The 16,540-nt window shown below is 43.0% G+C and overlaps 1 pseudogene; it reads right to left on the minus strand.

The window, feature by feature from the left end:
• Positions 1-6,771: 6,771 nt before the first annotated feature.
• Positions 6,772-16,449, minus strand: LOC137323509 (histone H2B 1/2-like; annotated as a pseudogene).
• Positions 16,450-16,540: the final 91 nt, after the last annotated feature.

Raw genomic sequence — 16,540 nt, forward strand, 5'->3', positions numbered from 1 at the left:
AATGCTGCCTCGTGATGTTAAGCCATTCAAAACTAAGTTTTTGTTTCTGATGGTTCCCCCCACCCCCACTCACTTCACATGGAGGATGCCAGATGACTGGCAGAGAATTGGGTCAGGTGATATCATAAACAAGAGCAATTTGCTTGGCAGTTGCACCCCTGGATGCAGTTATGGCTTGTAATCCTCTGATGAACATCCAACTGGTATCAGTAAAACTGACCATGAAGCTGTTGGATTGTTGTAAAAACCCAATTGGTTCAATAATATTCTTCAGGGAAGGAAACCTGCCATCCTTTCCCAGTCTGGCCTATACGTGACTCCAGTCCCACACCATCGTGGTTGACTCTCAACTGCCCTCAGAAGAAATGTAAGGACTTGCACAACACCAGGTTATAGTCCAACAGTTTTATTTGAAATCACAAGCTTGTGATTTCAAATAAAATTGTTGGACTATAACCTGGTGTTGTGCAAGTCCTTACATTTGTCCACCCCAGTCCATCACCGGCATCTCCACATCATGGCCCTCAGAAGAGGCCTAGCAAGCCACTCAGTTAGAAGAATGGCCACCGCCATCTTCTCAGGGTAACTAGGAATGGGCAATAAATGCCAGTCTTGTCAGCCACACCCACCTCCCGAGAAGGAAAAAAGCTTATTTGCAGTTATACATTTCTTTGAGTTTTTCACCTTGCATCCTGAAGGTGCAGATTATGCTGGGTACAATTCCACAGATGCTAGGAGACCTCTGGTGTTTCGCTTCAGTGCGCATTGTTTTTCTGCTTTTTCCATCAGTTTTTTTTGGAAGGCATTGACTCCACAGCAGGATACAATTTCACAGGCACCCGTTGCCAATCGAAGGCCAATCTTTATATGTGAGCCCAAGCAGCAAAGAGTCGGTTTTACATTCATGCTCCTGGGGAACACTCAGTTCCCAGGGACAAAGGAGAGGGGAAGGAGGCCTGGAGCCCCGATGCCAGGTCTAAGAACATATAAAAAGAACATAAGAAATAGGAGCAGGAGTAGGCCAATCGGCCCCTCGAGCCTGCTCCGCCATTCAATAAGATCATGGCTGATCTGAACCTAACCTCAAATCTAAAGAATACAAGAAGTAGGAGCAGGACCTGGCCACTCAGCTCCTGGGCCCGCTCCGCCACCCACAGGGCCTTGACCGATCCGAACTTAGCTTCATGTCCAATTTCCTGCTCGCTCCCCGTAACCCCTAATTCCCTTTACTTCTAGGAAACTGTCTATTTCTGTTTTAAATTTATTTAATGATGTAGCTTCCACAGCTTCCTGGGGCAGCAAATTCCACAGACCTACTACCCTCTGAGTGAAGAAGTTTCTCCTCATCTCAGTTTTGAAAGAGCAGCCCCTTATTCTAAGATGATGCCCCCTAGTTCTAGTTTCACCCATCCTTGGGAACATCCTTACCTCATCCACCCGATCAAGCCCCTTCACAATCTTATATGTTTCAATAAGATTGCCTCTCATTCTTCTGAACTCCAATGAGTAGAGTCCCAATCTACTCAGCCTCTCCTCATATGTCCACCCCCTCATCCCCGGGATTAGCCGAGTGAACCTTCTTTGTACTGCCTTTGTGTTACCTAGGGAGATCCAGGCTTTCTTCAGGATTGGTGTGGGGTGGGGGGGGGGGGGGTGGTGGAAGCAGGGGAAGAGAGGAAGATTGCGTGCTGATACAATAAAGGGAAGACATGCTAATGAGATGGGGGGTAAAGCAGCCCACCTGCCGTATTTTCCTCTCCCAACAAGGAAAGGGTAATCAGAAGAGATAGGCTGTCGGCCCTTTGCCCAGTCCCTCTCGGGTTTTATGATAGGAGAGGGACTGGCAGCAAAGACTTGAAGGTCCAATAAAGACCCTTTTTCTTTCGAAGACAACGGGCAGGGGATCAGAGGCAGAGATGTTCTGACTACTGTATTTGGACAGCAGCCAGCAGGACCTGAAGCCAACAGCCATTACCTCTCAGGCCTACGGCAGCAGGTACATTTCTGCTTCCATTTCCAGGCGCAAAGTCCTGCCAACGGACCAGCCTGTACCTAGGGGGTTCTACGCTTAGGGCAGTGACCTGAACCTTTGGGTGTGAGGAAAATCAGCCCCCAAGAGTTGGCAGGCTATTTGATTGCAGGGTCATCACCAATTGCATCTGCTCCTGTTCTTACCTCAGAAAGGAGAAGAAACATTGGAAGGATGGCATCTGGTTTCAAAGCTGCATTGATAGGAGCCTGAGAGCAGGTCACATGCATTGCCTCTCAGCTTGGGTTGATGCACAGCACATGGAGACCCAAGAAAGGAGAACAAGAAAATGCCATTCAGTCCATCAAGACCAATTGTACCAACAGATCTTGTCCAATTTCAACATCATGGACCCTGACTCATTTAACCTACTGAAGGAAGAGACTAGCCGCAGACGAGGGGTAAGATTTTAAATCTATCTTAGTAATTGAGGCTAATCAGCCTAATATTCAAGACAAAAACATTTTGGGCCTTCAAATTGCAGCTGGCTGCTAACGTGGGAGAATTATTTAGTTAGGGAGGGAAAAGAAAGAACTTGGATTTATATCACACCTTTCACAACCTCAGGACGTCCCAAAACGCTTCACAGACAATGAAGTACTTTTGAAATGTAGTCTCTGTTGTAATGTAGGAAACGCGGTAGCCAATTTGCGCACAGCAAGGTCCCACAAACAGGGAGGAAGAAATCAGGTAACTATAGACTGTCAGTTTAACATCATTTGTGGAGAAGTAACTTGAATCTATCAGACTGAACACTTGAACAAGTATGAGCTGATCAATGAGGGATTTGTGAAGACTAGGTTATGCCTGACTAAGCTAGTTGAATTTTTTGAGGTCATTAGCATGGTGGATAGGGAAGTGTCTATGAATGTCTATATGGACATCCAGAATGCATTTGATAAGGTTCTACACAAAGAAATTATTAACAAAAATGAAAGTGCATGGAATTGGAGGTAAGCTTGTGATATGGATGGCAATTGGTTGGGAAGTAGGAACAATGGGTAGGGATAAACCTTGGAATGTGTACAGCACAGATTAACCAGAATTATACCAGGGTTTAAAGGATTATTTTATGAAGACAGGTTGCATAAACTTAGCTTGTATTTGCTTCAATTTAGAAGGTTTTTGGGGTGATTTACTTGAGATGTTTAAAATGATAAAAAGATTCGATAGGGAAGATACAGAGAAGCTACTTCCTCTGGTGGGGGAATCCAGAACAAGGGGGCATAATCTTAAAATGAGAGCTAGTCCATTTAGGAGTGAAATCAGGAAGCACCTTTTCACACAAAGGGTAGTGGAAATTTGAAACTCTCAGGAGGACATAAAAGACCCCGTGGCACTATTTGAAAGGCAGGGGAGTTCTCCCCGGGTGTCGCAGACAAAAATTACGTCTCAACCAATACCTAAAATAGATGAGCTGGTCATTTATTTTATTGCTGTTTGTGGGAGCTTGCTGTGTGGAAATTGGCTGCTGCATTTCCCTACATTCCAACAGCGACTACACTTCAAAACTCTTTCATTGGCTGTAAAGCACTTTGGCACATCCTGAGGTCAAAAGTTGCTCTATAAATGCAAGTTGTTCTTCTAAATCTTACTAATACCACAGTTAGAATATTGTGTGCAGTATCCGGCTCCACACCACAGGAAGGATATTGAGGCAATAGAGATGATACAATGCAGATGCTGCCAGTATTTACAAGAGTAAGGAAAGTCTTGCTACAATTGTACAGGGCTTTGGTGAGACCATGCCTGGAGTACCATGCACAGTTTTGGTCTCCTCATCTAAGGAAGACTTTACTTGCCTTAGACGCGGTCCAATGAAAGTTCACGAGATTGATTCCTGGGATGAGAGGGGTGTCCTATGAGGCGAGATTGAGTAAAATGGGCCTACACTCTCTGGAATTTAAAAGAATGAGAGGTGATCTCATTGAAACATATAAGATTCTGAGAGGGCTTGACAAGATAGACGCTGAGAGATTGTTTCCCCTGGCTGGAGAGTCTAGAACTAGGGGGCATAGTCACAGGATAAAGGGTTGGCCATTCGGGACTGAGATGAGGGGCAATTTCATCACTCCGAGGGTTGTGAATCTTTGGAATTCCCTACCCCAAAGGGCTGTGGATGCTGAGTCATTGAGTATATTCAAGACTGAGATAGATAGATTTTTGGAGTCTAGGGGAATCAAGGGATCTGGGGATCTGGTGGGAAAGTGGAGTTGAGGTCGAAGATCAGCCATGATCTTATTGCATGGCGAAGCAGGCTCGAGGGGCCTTATGGCCTACTCCTGCTCCTATTTCTTATGTTCTTATGAGGAAATACAGTGAAACATGTAAATTAGGGACACCTAATTAGGGACTTGCATCATGTGTCCTTTATTTGCAGGTGTCCCTATTTTCAAAATGCTTATTGTATGTACAGTAAAATTATTTGGGACTGTTAATGAGGGTCTCTTTTTTGGAGGTGTCCCTTTGTACATGTTTCACTGTACAAATACAAAGAAAGACTTGAAAAATTGGGGCTGTTTTTAAAATGGAGGCGATTAAGGGTGATTCAATAAAAGTATGTAAAATTATGAAGAGATGGGACAAAGTAGATTAAAAAGAGACTGTTTCCAGGGATCTAGAATGAGGTACAAGATGAAATGGAAGAGATTAGGACAAAGAGCAGGAGAAACTTTTTATTTGAAACAGAGGTGATTAAAGCAGAGACCATGTTAACATTTAAGACTAGGAAAGGTGGTCGAAGGAAAGGGGAATAAAGACACAGGTGAGGTGAGAGTGACTGCCCTTGACATCAAGGCAGCATTTGACCGAGTGTGGCACCAAGGAGCCCAAGTAAAATTGAAGTCAATGGGAATCAGGGGGAAAACTCTCCAGTGGCTGGAGTCATACCTAGCACAAAGGAAGATGGTAGTGGTTGTTGGAGGCCAAGCATCTCAGCCCCAGGGCATTGCTGCAGGAGTTCCTCAGGGCAGTGTCCTAGGCCCAACCATCTTCAGCTGCTTCATCAATGACCTTCCCTCCATCATAAGGTCAGAAATGGGGATGTTCGCTGATGACTGCACAGTGTTCAGTTCCATTCGCAACCCCTCAGATAATGAAGCAGTCCGAGCCCGCATGCAGCAAGACCTGGACAACATCCAGGCTTGGGCTGATAAGTGGCAAGTAACATTCGCGCCAGATAAGTGCCAGGCAATGACCATCTCCAACAAGAGAGAGTCTAACCACCTCCCCTTGACATTCAACGGCATTACCATCGCCGAATCCCCCACCATCAACATCCTGGGGGTCACCATTGACCAGAAACTTAACTGGACCAGCCATATAAATACTGTGGCTACGAGAGCAGGTCAGAGGCTGGGTATTCTGCGGCGAGTGACTCACCTCCTGACTCCCCAAAGCCTTTCCACCATCTACAAGGCACAAGTCAGGAGTGTGATGGAATACTCTCCACTTGCCTGGATGAGTGCAGCTCCAACAACACTCAAGAAGCTCGACACCATCCAAGATAAAGCAGCCCGCTTGATTGGCACCCCATCCACCACCCTAAACATTCACTCCCTTCACCACCGGCGCACTGTGGCTGCAGTGTGCACCATCCACAGGATGCACTGCAGCACCTCCCAAACCCGCGACCTCTACCACCTAGAAGGACAAGGGCAGCAGGCACATGGGAACAACACCACCTGCACGTTCCCCTCCAAGTCACACACCATCCCGACTTGGAAATATATCGCCGTTCCTTCATTGTCGCTGGGTCAAAATCCTGGAACTCCCTTCCTAACAGCACTGTGGGAGAACCTTCACCACACGGACTGCAGCGGTTCAAGAAGGCGGCTCACCACCACCTTCTCAAGGGCAATTAGGGATGGGCAATAAATGCCGGCCTTGCCAGCGATGCCCACATCCCGTGAACGAATAAAAAAAATTTAAAAATCATTGGAAAAAGAGCAGCCATATGGGATCATGTAGAGGACAAACACCAACATGGGCTGGTTGGGCCAAACAGTCAGTTTCCGTGTTGTAATTTTGCTATAATTCTTTGTTGGCACTGTGATAGATGCTGGCATTGGGATTGTTAAAAATGTCTTGATACAAGTACCATAATCTGAGCAATCCATACCTCAGTGTACATTCAGATTCAAAACAGACAGCCTACCTTTATTTATAGTATGGCTGAAGAATTTTGGAATGCCTCGTTATTTCGGTTTCAGAAGTTTAAAGTATCCAAGTTAAATACCATGTTGATGGTTAGCTGTCTTCTGTATAAATTTGCATCATTCAATAAATTCGATTTGTGGCTTTAGCCTCAACTATATGGGCTGTCAGCATGTTTTTTTATCTACTGAAGCTATCAGGGGTGCAGAGTGTGCAACTTCCACATCATTCCAGTATGCTACTTGAGGAAAGTGTAACTTGTTAATCCTGCAGCACATTTAGCCCGTTCACTCCATGCGTGAGCTTTATAAGTTTCAGTTCTCAGGGGAGCATGGGCCAGTCCATGGAAACTACCTTGTTGCTGTCGGCACAAACAAAATTCATTGGGAGAAAGCCTGGATTGTAACCAGGAGCAGCTAATATATTTTTAGACTGGCTTGTAAAAGTCTGCATTTATCCCAGCAATTGGAAATTAAAGGGCAGTCTGTGAAAAGATGTTAGTGCAAATAAAATGGAAAAAAGGATAAAACTGAAAAGAAATCGAAGTAGTTACAACACTTTAGCACTTCAATGAACAAAAACACAAATAATTCTGCACTTTTTTTAATACTATGGGCAAATCTTTTGGAACTGAAATTGCATTACAGTACATGGAGGTACATGCCTAGTAAAACTAGTTGTACTGCCATTACTAACCAAATAAGATTTTCTCTTAACTGTGCTCCGCGGGAGGAAAATCTAAAGTTGTGGTTATTTTTCCACCATAGCAATAAATCCTGTTGACAAGTGACTTCAAAAATAAATTAAAACTAGATTTGACACGTTCTTTCAAATTAGCATTTATTGCTTTTCGCTGCCTGTTCATAAGTGGTAGGACCAAAAGTTCTCGCTTTTACTTCTAACCTATAGTTTAACAAACCCCAGAGCATCAGAACCAAGGCCATTGGTTTGTGGTTTTTCCATGGAAAAAGGTGGGGAATGCGGTGCCCAAAATCCTGGAATCTCGTGCAATAAAAACAGAATTTGACTAATTCAGTCACCTTAAACCACTGGCCTGATTGTAGGGAATAGGCCCCTTTTTACATTATAACCAAGGCCACCTGGCTACAGTTTTCACATGAAAATGCGAGAATCTCGGAATGAGGCTTTAAAAATATAATTCTTGCTCATAAAATCCCAGAATCTCATGCACAGAGATTGGCTCGTTCGGGAACCTGTGGCCCTGATCATAATCACAGCTGTTAAATGAGAGAAAAAGAACATTTCTTCCCATCTCACCCAGCAGAATTTGATAATTAAAAGCATTGACAAAACTATTCAATAATTTTTTAAAAATCAGTAATGTACAAATTTAAACCTTTTTCTAGTGGCATACAAGATCAATGCTCGTCTTGTATAACCTTACTCAGTAAAAGCAAATAAACTTACATTAATGGGGGAGGGGTTGGGGTGTAGGTTTAAGGGTAAGACCAGAAATAAAACTATGCTAAAGTAAAATGAGAGAGGTTGACCTCGGCCGTCCAAATTAATCCCCAGTAACATTAAACATTAAAAAGAAACATTTTTTCCTAAAATGCCTTCTATGTCCAAGAAACTTCCCAGTTTTCCCGGTTAGGAAGCTGCATAGGTGTTGAACACTTCATTGGTCCTGGATCTTTGGAATCAACATGCAGGACGAGGATATCAACGTGCAGGACGAGGATATCAATCCCCAGTTGACTGGCTGAAGGCGGACCAGATGCATGTTGTTTCCTGAGCAGATTGTTTCCAGCCAGGCACACAACAGGTCAAGTCTCCAGCACACAAGATTTTTTATCAAGGAAAGTGAGCAATTTCTATCCTCTCGTTCAATTTTTTTTTCTCCCCCACTTAAGCATCTGTGGAGGATTTATGATTGTGAGCACTTCTCCTTCCAGAGTGTTTCCCCTCAAAACACCCACGCACACACATTTTTATTACAAGTAGAAACAACTTGAGAAGGAAGCCCCCAAAGTAACTTTTTTGTCTGGGGGCAAACCATCCTTACGTGATAGCAAAAATCACAACGTGGAAATATTGGTGGGGGGGGGGGGGGGGGGGGGAGGGGATTAAGAGGTTAATTATTAACTTACCGGCGGAGTGTAAAACTGGCGTCGTGGATCAGGCGCTAGTTGAGATCAATGGAAAGCAAAAATCAGGCGGTTTCTATAATCAGTGCCCAAGCTGCAACGCCAGGTGGTCAGCTGATAATTATCCCTACAGTTTATTGCGAAAAATAAAGCACTGCAACTCCTAGAGGGGCCTTTAAAAGAACAAATCACCTCCCCTTTTCCTACTGAGAGGCTAGTGGCTCATCCTTGTCCATCACTATCTCTCTATCTTCATGCACAACTTACTTCACATGAACGTTGTCAAAAAGAATTAGAAATACCATGGTCAGCACAGCTCAGATCCGTGATTGGAACTGTATTTTACCATTTTTATCAAATGAAAAAAAAAGACACTTTCCTCATGAAAACTGACCAGTGGTACTTTCAGTTCTACTGTTACCCCTGGACTTTTACATTCTTTAACCAACCAGGAAGCAACTTACAAAACATTTGAATTTAATCCTGAAAATATATTCTTTACTCCTGCTGGGTCCCTCAACCACATGGGTCAAAAGCTCAGAGCAAAAGTCGATCAAGTAGAAAAGCATTTAACATTTTACAAGTTAAGCTACCTGTGGAATTGGTATAAAAGGAAAATACTGCGGATGCCGGAAATCTGAAATATAAACAGAAAATGCTGGAAACAGTTTCTGATGAAAGATCATCGACCTGAAACATTAACTCTGCTTCTCTCTCCACAGATGCTGCCTGACATTGAGTGTTTCCAGCATTTTCTATTTTTATTTTATGTGTAATTGGTACTTGAGCCAAAATACTTATTTCTAAAACACAAAGCTGGAAGAATTTATTTCTCCTTCTCTCTCACACCTTCCCCCATTTACTAAAAGATGCTGGTGAACAAGAGCAGGTTTACTGCACCTTCTAGCCCTCTTGAAAATCTTACCATAAGGCTACATTTGGGTACCTGAGGAATATATCATAGTAGGTACAGCATGTGAGGAGGCCATTCGGCCCATAGTGCCTATGTTGGCTCATTGAAAGAGCTATCCAATTAGTCCCATTCCCCTGCTCTTTCCCCATAGCCCTGTAATTTTTTTCCTCTTCAAGTATTTATCCAATTCCCTTTTGAAAGTTACTACTGAATCTGCTTCCTGATTTCAAGCAGTGCATTCCAGATCATCACAACTCGATGCGTAAAAAAATGTTTCCTCATGTCGCCTCTGGCTCTTTTGTCAATCATCTTAAATCTGTGTCCTCTGTTTACCGACCCTTCTGCCACTGGAAACAGTTCCTCCTTATTTACTCTGTCAAAATCATTCATGATTTTGAACACCTCTATCAAATCTCCCCTTAACCTTCTCTTGTTCTAAAGAGAACAACCCCAGCTTCTCCAGATAACTGGAGTTCCTCACCCCTGGCACCATTCTAGTACATCTCTTCTGCACCCTCTCTAAGGCCTTGACATCCTTCCTAAAGTGTGATGCCCAGAATTGAACACAATACTCCAGCTGGGACTTAACCAGCATTTTATAAAGGTTTAGCATAACTTCCTTGCTTTTGTACTCTATGCCTTTATTAATAAAGCCCTGGATCCCATATGTTTTTTTTTAAAAACAGCCTTCTCAACTTGTCCTGTCACCTTCAAAGATTTGTGTATGTGCACCCCCAGGTCTCTCTGTTCCTGCATCCCCTTTAAAATTGTATCATTTAGTTTATATTGCCTCTCCTCATTCTTCCTACCAAAATGCATCACTTCACACTTCTCGCTGATAAATTTCATCTGCCATGTGTCTGCCAATTTCACCAGTCTGTCTATGTCCTCCTGAAGTCTGTTACTATCCTTCTCATTGTTTACTACATTTCCAAGTTTAGTGTCATCTGCAAACTTTGAAATGATACCCTCCATACCCAAGTCCAGGTCATTAATATATATTATTACTTCTGTGTTTCCCAAACTAGGGCGCTACCCCAAGGTGGAGTGTGGTGAGTTCATCTAAATTATAGGTGTAAGCAAATGGTGTAACCTGAGCAGGGAGAGAGGAAAGCGTGTCAGGAAGGGACAGAAGGTATGGAGTAAAAGGTAAAGTGTTAAAAAAGGAAAAAGCAGGAACGAAGTGTCACAAAACATATTTGAAAGTTCTTTATCTGAATGCACGTAGCATTCGTAACAAAATGGACGAGTTAACGGCACAAATAACGACGTATGGGTATGATCTTGTGGCCATTACAGAAACATGGCTGCAGGGTGACAACGACTGGGAATTAAATATGCCAGGGTATTTAACAATCAGGAAGGACAGGCAGGAAGGAAGGGGAGGTGGGGTGGCTATGTTAATAAGGGAAGGAATCACTGTAATACAGAGAAAAGATATTGGGACAAAGGATCAGGATAATGAAACAGTTTGGGTAGAGATAAGGAATAAGGGGCAAAAAACACTCGTGGGCGTAGTATATAGGCCTACTAATAGTTGCAACTCTGCTGGAAGAAGTATTAATCAGGAAATAGTCGGGGCATGTAATAAGGGAACAGCTATAATTATGGGGGATTTTAACTATCATATTAACTGGACAAATCAAATTGGGCAGGCTAGCCTTGAGGAAGAGTTTATTGAGTGTATTAGGGATGGATTTCTTGAGCAGTATGTAACTGAACCGACAAGGGGGCAAGCAACCTTGGATCTGGTCCTGTGTAATGAGCCAGGATTAATTAATAATGTCCTAGTTAAGGATCCCCTTGGAATGAGTGACCATAACATGGTTACATTCCATATCCAATTAGAAGGTGAGAAGGTTGGTTCTCAAACAAGCGTACTGAGCTTGAATAAAGGAGACTATGATGGTATGAGAGCAGAATTGATTAAAGTGGACTGGGAAAATAGATTAAAGGGTGAGACGGTACATGAGCAGTGGTGTTCATTCAAGGAGTTATTTTACAACTTTCAAAAAATATATATTCCACTGAGGAAAAAAAGGGTGTAAAAGAAATGACAGCCATCCGTGGCTAAGTAAAGAAATTAAGGATAGTATCCGACTAAAAACAAGGACATATAAGGTAGCCAAACTTAGTGGGAGGATAGAAGATTGGGAAGTCTTCAAAAGACAGCAAAAAGTAACGAAAGGATTGATTAAGAAAGGGAAGATAGATTATGAAAATAAATTAGCAAAAAATATAAAAACAGATAGCAAGAGTTTCTACAGTTATATAAAAAGAAAAAGGGTGGCTAAGGCAAACGTAGGTCCTTTAGAGGATGAGACCGGGAAATTAATGGTGGGAAACATGGAGATGGCAAAAATGCTGAACAAATATTTTGTTTCAGTCTTTACAGTAGAGGACACTAAGACTATCCCAACACTGGACAAACAGGGGGCTCTAGGGGGGGAGGAGCTAAATACGATTAAAATCACTAAGGAATTGGTACTCAGTAAATTAATAGGACTCAAGGCGGATAAATCCCCTGGACCTGATGGCTTACATCCTAGGGTCTTGAGGGAAGTGGCAGTAGGGATTGTGGATGCTTTGGTAATAATTTTCCAAAATTCTCTGGACTCAGCAAAGGTCCCGGCAGATTGGAAAACTGCTAATGTAACACCCTATTTAAAAAGGGTAGTAGGCAGAAGGCTGGAAATTATAGACCAGTTAGCCTAACATCTGTGGTGGGTAAAATTTTGGAGTCTATTATTAAGGAGACAGTAGCGGAACATTTGGATAAACATAATTTAATAGGACAAAGTCAGCATGGCTTTACGAAGGGGAAGTCATGCCTGACAAATTTGCTTGAGTTCTTTGAGGATATAACGTACAGGGTGGATAAAGGGGAACCAGTGGACATAGTGTATTTGGACTTCCAGAAGGCATTCGACAAGGTGCCACATAAAAGATTATTGCTCAAGATAAAGAATCACTGGATTGGAGGTAATATTCTGGCATGGGTGGAGGATTGGTTATCTAACAGGAAGCAGAGAGTTGGGATAAATGGTACATTCTCGGGCAACCTGTAGCCAGTGGTGTTCCGCAGGGGTCGGTGCTGGGTCCCCAACTCTTTACAATCTATATTAACGATTTAGAGGAGGGGACCGAGTGTAACTTATCAAAGTTTGCAGATGATACAAAGATGGGAGGGAAAGTAGAGAGTGAGGAGGACATAAAAAACCTACAAGGGGATATAGACAGGCTGGGTGAGTGGGCGGAGATTTGGCAGATGCAATACAATATTGGAAAATGTGAGGTTATGCACTTTGGCAGGAAAAATCGGAGAGCAAGTTATTATCTTAATGGCGAGAAACTGGAAAGTACTGCAGTACAAAGGGATCTGGGGGTCCTAGTGCAAGAAAATCAAAAAGTTAGTTTGCAGGTGATCAAGAAGGCCAACGGAATGTTGCCTTTTATTGCTAGGGGGATAGAATATAAAAACAGGGATGTATTGCTGCAGTTATATAAGGTATTGGTGAGACCGCACCTGGAATACTGCATACAGTTTTGGTCTCCATACTTAAGAAAAGACATACTTGCTCTCGAGGCAGTACAAAGAAGGTTCACTCGGTTAATCCCGGGGATGAGGGGGTGGACATATGAGGAGAGGTTGAGTAGATTGGGACTCTACTCATTGGAGTTCAGAAGAATGAGAGGCAATCTTATTGAAACATATAAGATTGTGAAGGGGCTTGATCGGGTGGATGCGGTAAGGATGTTCCCAAGGATGGGTGAAACTAGAACTGGGGGCATAATCTTAGAATAAGGGGCTGCTCTTTCAAAACTGAGATGAGGAGAAACTTCTTCACGCAGAGGGTAGTAGGTCTGTGGAATTTGCTGCCCCAGGAAGCTGTGGAAGCTACATCATTAAATAAATTTAAAACAGAAATAGACAGTTTCCTAGAAGGGAATTAGGGGTTACTGGGAGCGGGCAGGAAATTGGACATGAATTTAGATTTGAGGTTAGGATCAGATCAGCCATGATCTTATTGAATGGCGGAGCAGGCTCGAGGGGCCGATTGGCCTACTCCTGCTCCTATTTCTTATGTTCTTATGAAAAGTACAGCCGAACATTCAAACTGAAAACTAAAACAAATTAGCACATTTTTTAATAGCTTATGTCCAAAAAATCTGGGCTTATTGCTAAGATACATCTTTTCAGGGAATAAATGTCCTGTAATTGCAATAACTAAATTCACACTTGAGAGATGGCAAGAGAAATTAGGGATTTTCTACGTTTAAACAGGAATGGTGAAAAGTTACAAGATTCGGATGAGTGACCAATTTTGCAACCACTGATTTTGTGACGATAGTTCAACATTAATCCTTATATAATAAAGTAATCTTTAAAGGAAAGGGAGAAAGAGGGAATATAAAAGGACATAATAAATGAGAGAAAATAAAGTGAAGGAGGAACAAAACAAAGGGAAGAGAGATAAGTAATTTGAGTAACAAAAAGAAAGAGAATGGTAACAGAACAATAGGAAAGGGAGGAAGAATGAGGTGTGAACTTCGGCGATGTAACGAATGGAAAGTTGCTGAACTGAAGCTCTTGCGTTTTTTCAGTACATTGTGGAGTTTTACTTGGAGCTGGTGTACTTGGTCACCGCCTTTGTTCCTTCCGACATGTTGTATTTGGCCAGCTCCCCCCAGTCAGCAGTGGGCACACGGTGGCATGGACCTCCAGGGAGCTGATGGCCGCGCGCTTGTTGGAATGGGCCAAGCAGGAAGCCTCACCCGCGGTGCGCTGGAAAATGTAGTTCACAAAGGTGTTCATGATGCTCATGGCCTTGGAGGAGAAGCCAAGTGTCGGGGTGAACCTGCTTCATTACTTTGAAGACGTGGATGGAGTAACTCTCCTTCCTCCGTTTCTTGCCACTCTTTGCTGGCGCTTTATTCACGGTTTTCTTGGCGCCCTTCTTGGGAGCTGCTTTTTTCTCCTCAGGCATTTTCAAACTCAATTCAAAGCAAATGAAACAGATTCCTTTTGCAACAACCAATGTATGTGAGTGAAGTTTCCTCAAGTGAACCCTAATTAAAAGGAAACAGCAAAACAGTCCCAAAATGCCAACTGCAGAAACAGACTTACATTTTACTTTCAGGGGTGGGGGGGCAGAATAAGCTCCAAAAAACGACAAACTGCCCAGTTTAATCCCCCCTACCCAAAGATGGACTGCCCGACTCTATTTTCTATTTTGTAAAATCAAATGGTACATGTTTTAATAGAGGGGCTGGAAAACTTTGATGCTGTTTTTTGGGAAGTTACTAGCACTGAAACAGTGAAATAATTTGGGAATACTAAACAAAAAGTGAACCAACAGCAGTGCATCGAATGCATTTTACATGGCCAAAATCTTTACTTGTCTGCATTCAGACACCGACGGACCAGATGTGCATTTCCGATATTTATTTCAGATTTCCAGCACTTTGCAGTTTGCTTTTTCTTTTTGTTCTGCAGCCATTTCAGACCCAGCATTACCAGATTCTTCCAGCCTTGCAATCGCAAGGGGGGAGCATCGGTGCATCGAAATTTAAAACAAATACTTGAAAAGGTGGATTTCAGTCAGAGGAAAATGTTACTTCCTTGCTGTAATTTGGTTTATGTTTCACGAAAAAAACCTCCAGCTATTACAAAAGATACCAGAAAGGCATGTGATTTCCCCTTTACTAGACCGCTAAGTCTCACCATTTCCAAGTTTACCGATAGAATGTCCAACGTACCATGTTTGCTGCCTGTTGTGCTAGTACCAAGAGCCTATACGTTTTATCTCCCTACCTAACAGCACTGTGGGAGAACCTTCACCAAACAGACTGCAGCAGTTCAAGGCGGCAGCTCACCACCACCTTCTCAAATGCAATTAGGGATGGGCAATAAATGCTGGCCTTGCCAGCGACGCCCACATCTCATGAACGAATAAAAAAAAGAGCTGCTCAGAATATCCTACCGTTGCACCACAAAGGATACAAATTCAGTGACCGAAAGAGCAAGCTGGAGTTGCACTTTTTGAAAACTGCGATGCACACATTCACAATTGCTGGTAAATATGCAGTTCTTATAAGACACTTCATCTGCTGGAAGAGCTGTGAGATGAGAAACCATACTGAAGGACTGATTGTTTTTTTCCTCTCTACTCGCCAATTTTCTCTGCTCTCCTGAGGCGTAGACTACTTGCTGGGGAGCGTTCTTTCAGGTACCGACTGTCCTCCTGTCCTCTTCATGCTTTAAGCCTCGGCAACAAGTGTGGGCAGGCTTTTCAAGAGTGGGGTGTAGGTCCAATTGTGTCCTCGCCTGTCTACACACATGCAAACTTCCAGTGAAGACCATTAGATAATGATCAGAAGCGGCAGTCCTGCTTGATTTTTCCTTCCCTAACCCCCCACAGTCCTGTGGTCAATGAGATAAAACACCTCTGCCAACACCCTGGCTGAAATCAGCAAACTCAGCACAGACCAACGATCGAACCTGGGACCTTCATGGTCTGGACAGCTCAGCTATTTACTGTATAAACCCAGCGAACAGCAGGAGGTTTGGGGAGCAGACTGTATTCCCCACGGCACTGAATTTCTGATCTCAACCACGCTGCTGGGTGTGGCATCGGCAGAAGTGAGGGAATGGGTTACCCCTGCGCCCTCACAAGCCACATTGACCCAGGAAGACCAGGAAATAAGGGGGACATAGAGGGAAGTTTACTCTTTGTCATTTAAAACAAAGATGTGTTCAACAAATTGACAGGTTACAAAAACAGTCAGCAACAAAAATACAAATCACTCATTTGGGAGGGGCGAAGAGAGGAATCTGTTTACATTTTGACTGCATGTAATACAAGTACCAGAGTACTATTTAATGCATTAAATTCTTCTGGGAGTAAGTAAAGGGTGGCCTTTGCAGCCAATTAAGTGCTTACCCAGTGCTAATTATAAATCCTACTGTAGACCTTCAATGTCCCCTTTGTCTGGGTGCTTATCGCTCAGCAACTGACCCAAAATGACCTCCTTGTTCCAACCGCACAGCGAGTGCTTCAGAGCAGCCTGCTAACCATCAACTTCATCACTTAAATGGTGCTCAGCTCTTCGTTGCACTCTAGTTTTTTTTTCCAAATTAAAATTTCAAAAGTTTTTCTTTAAGTTAGAATGCCTGTGTCAGACTTTTATAATCTCTCCAACTGCTGTACTACAGGTAACAAAATTGAAGTCTCCCACGTAAGAAAAACACACCTTAAAAAAAAAATCAGGAAGTCAACCTAGGCTCCTGATAGTCCCCAAGGCCCAACTGTAAACCAGCATAGTAAAAACAAC

This window comes from Heptranchias perlo, chromosome 7, assembly GCF_035084215.1.
Source record: "Heptranchias perlo isolate sHepPer1 chromosome 7, sHepPer1.hap1, whole genome shotgun sequence".
Classification (NCBI taxonomy): Eukaryota; Metazoa; Chordata; class Chondrichthyes; order Hexanchiformes; family Hexanchidae; genus Heptranchias; species Heptranchias perlo.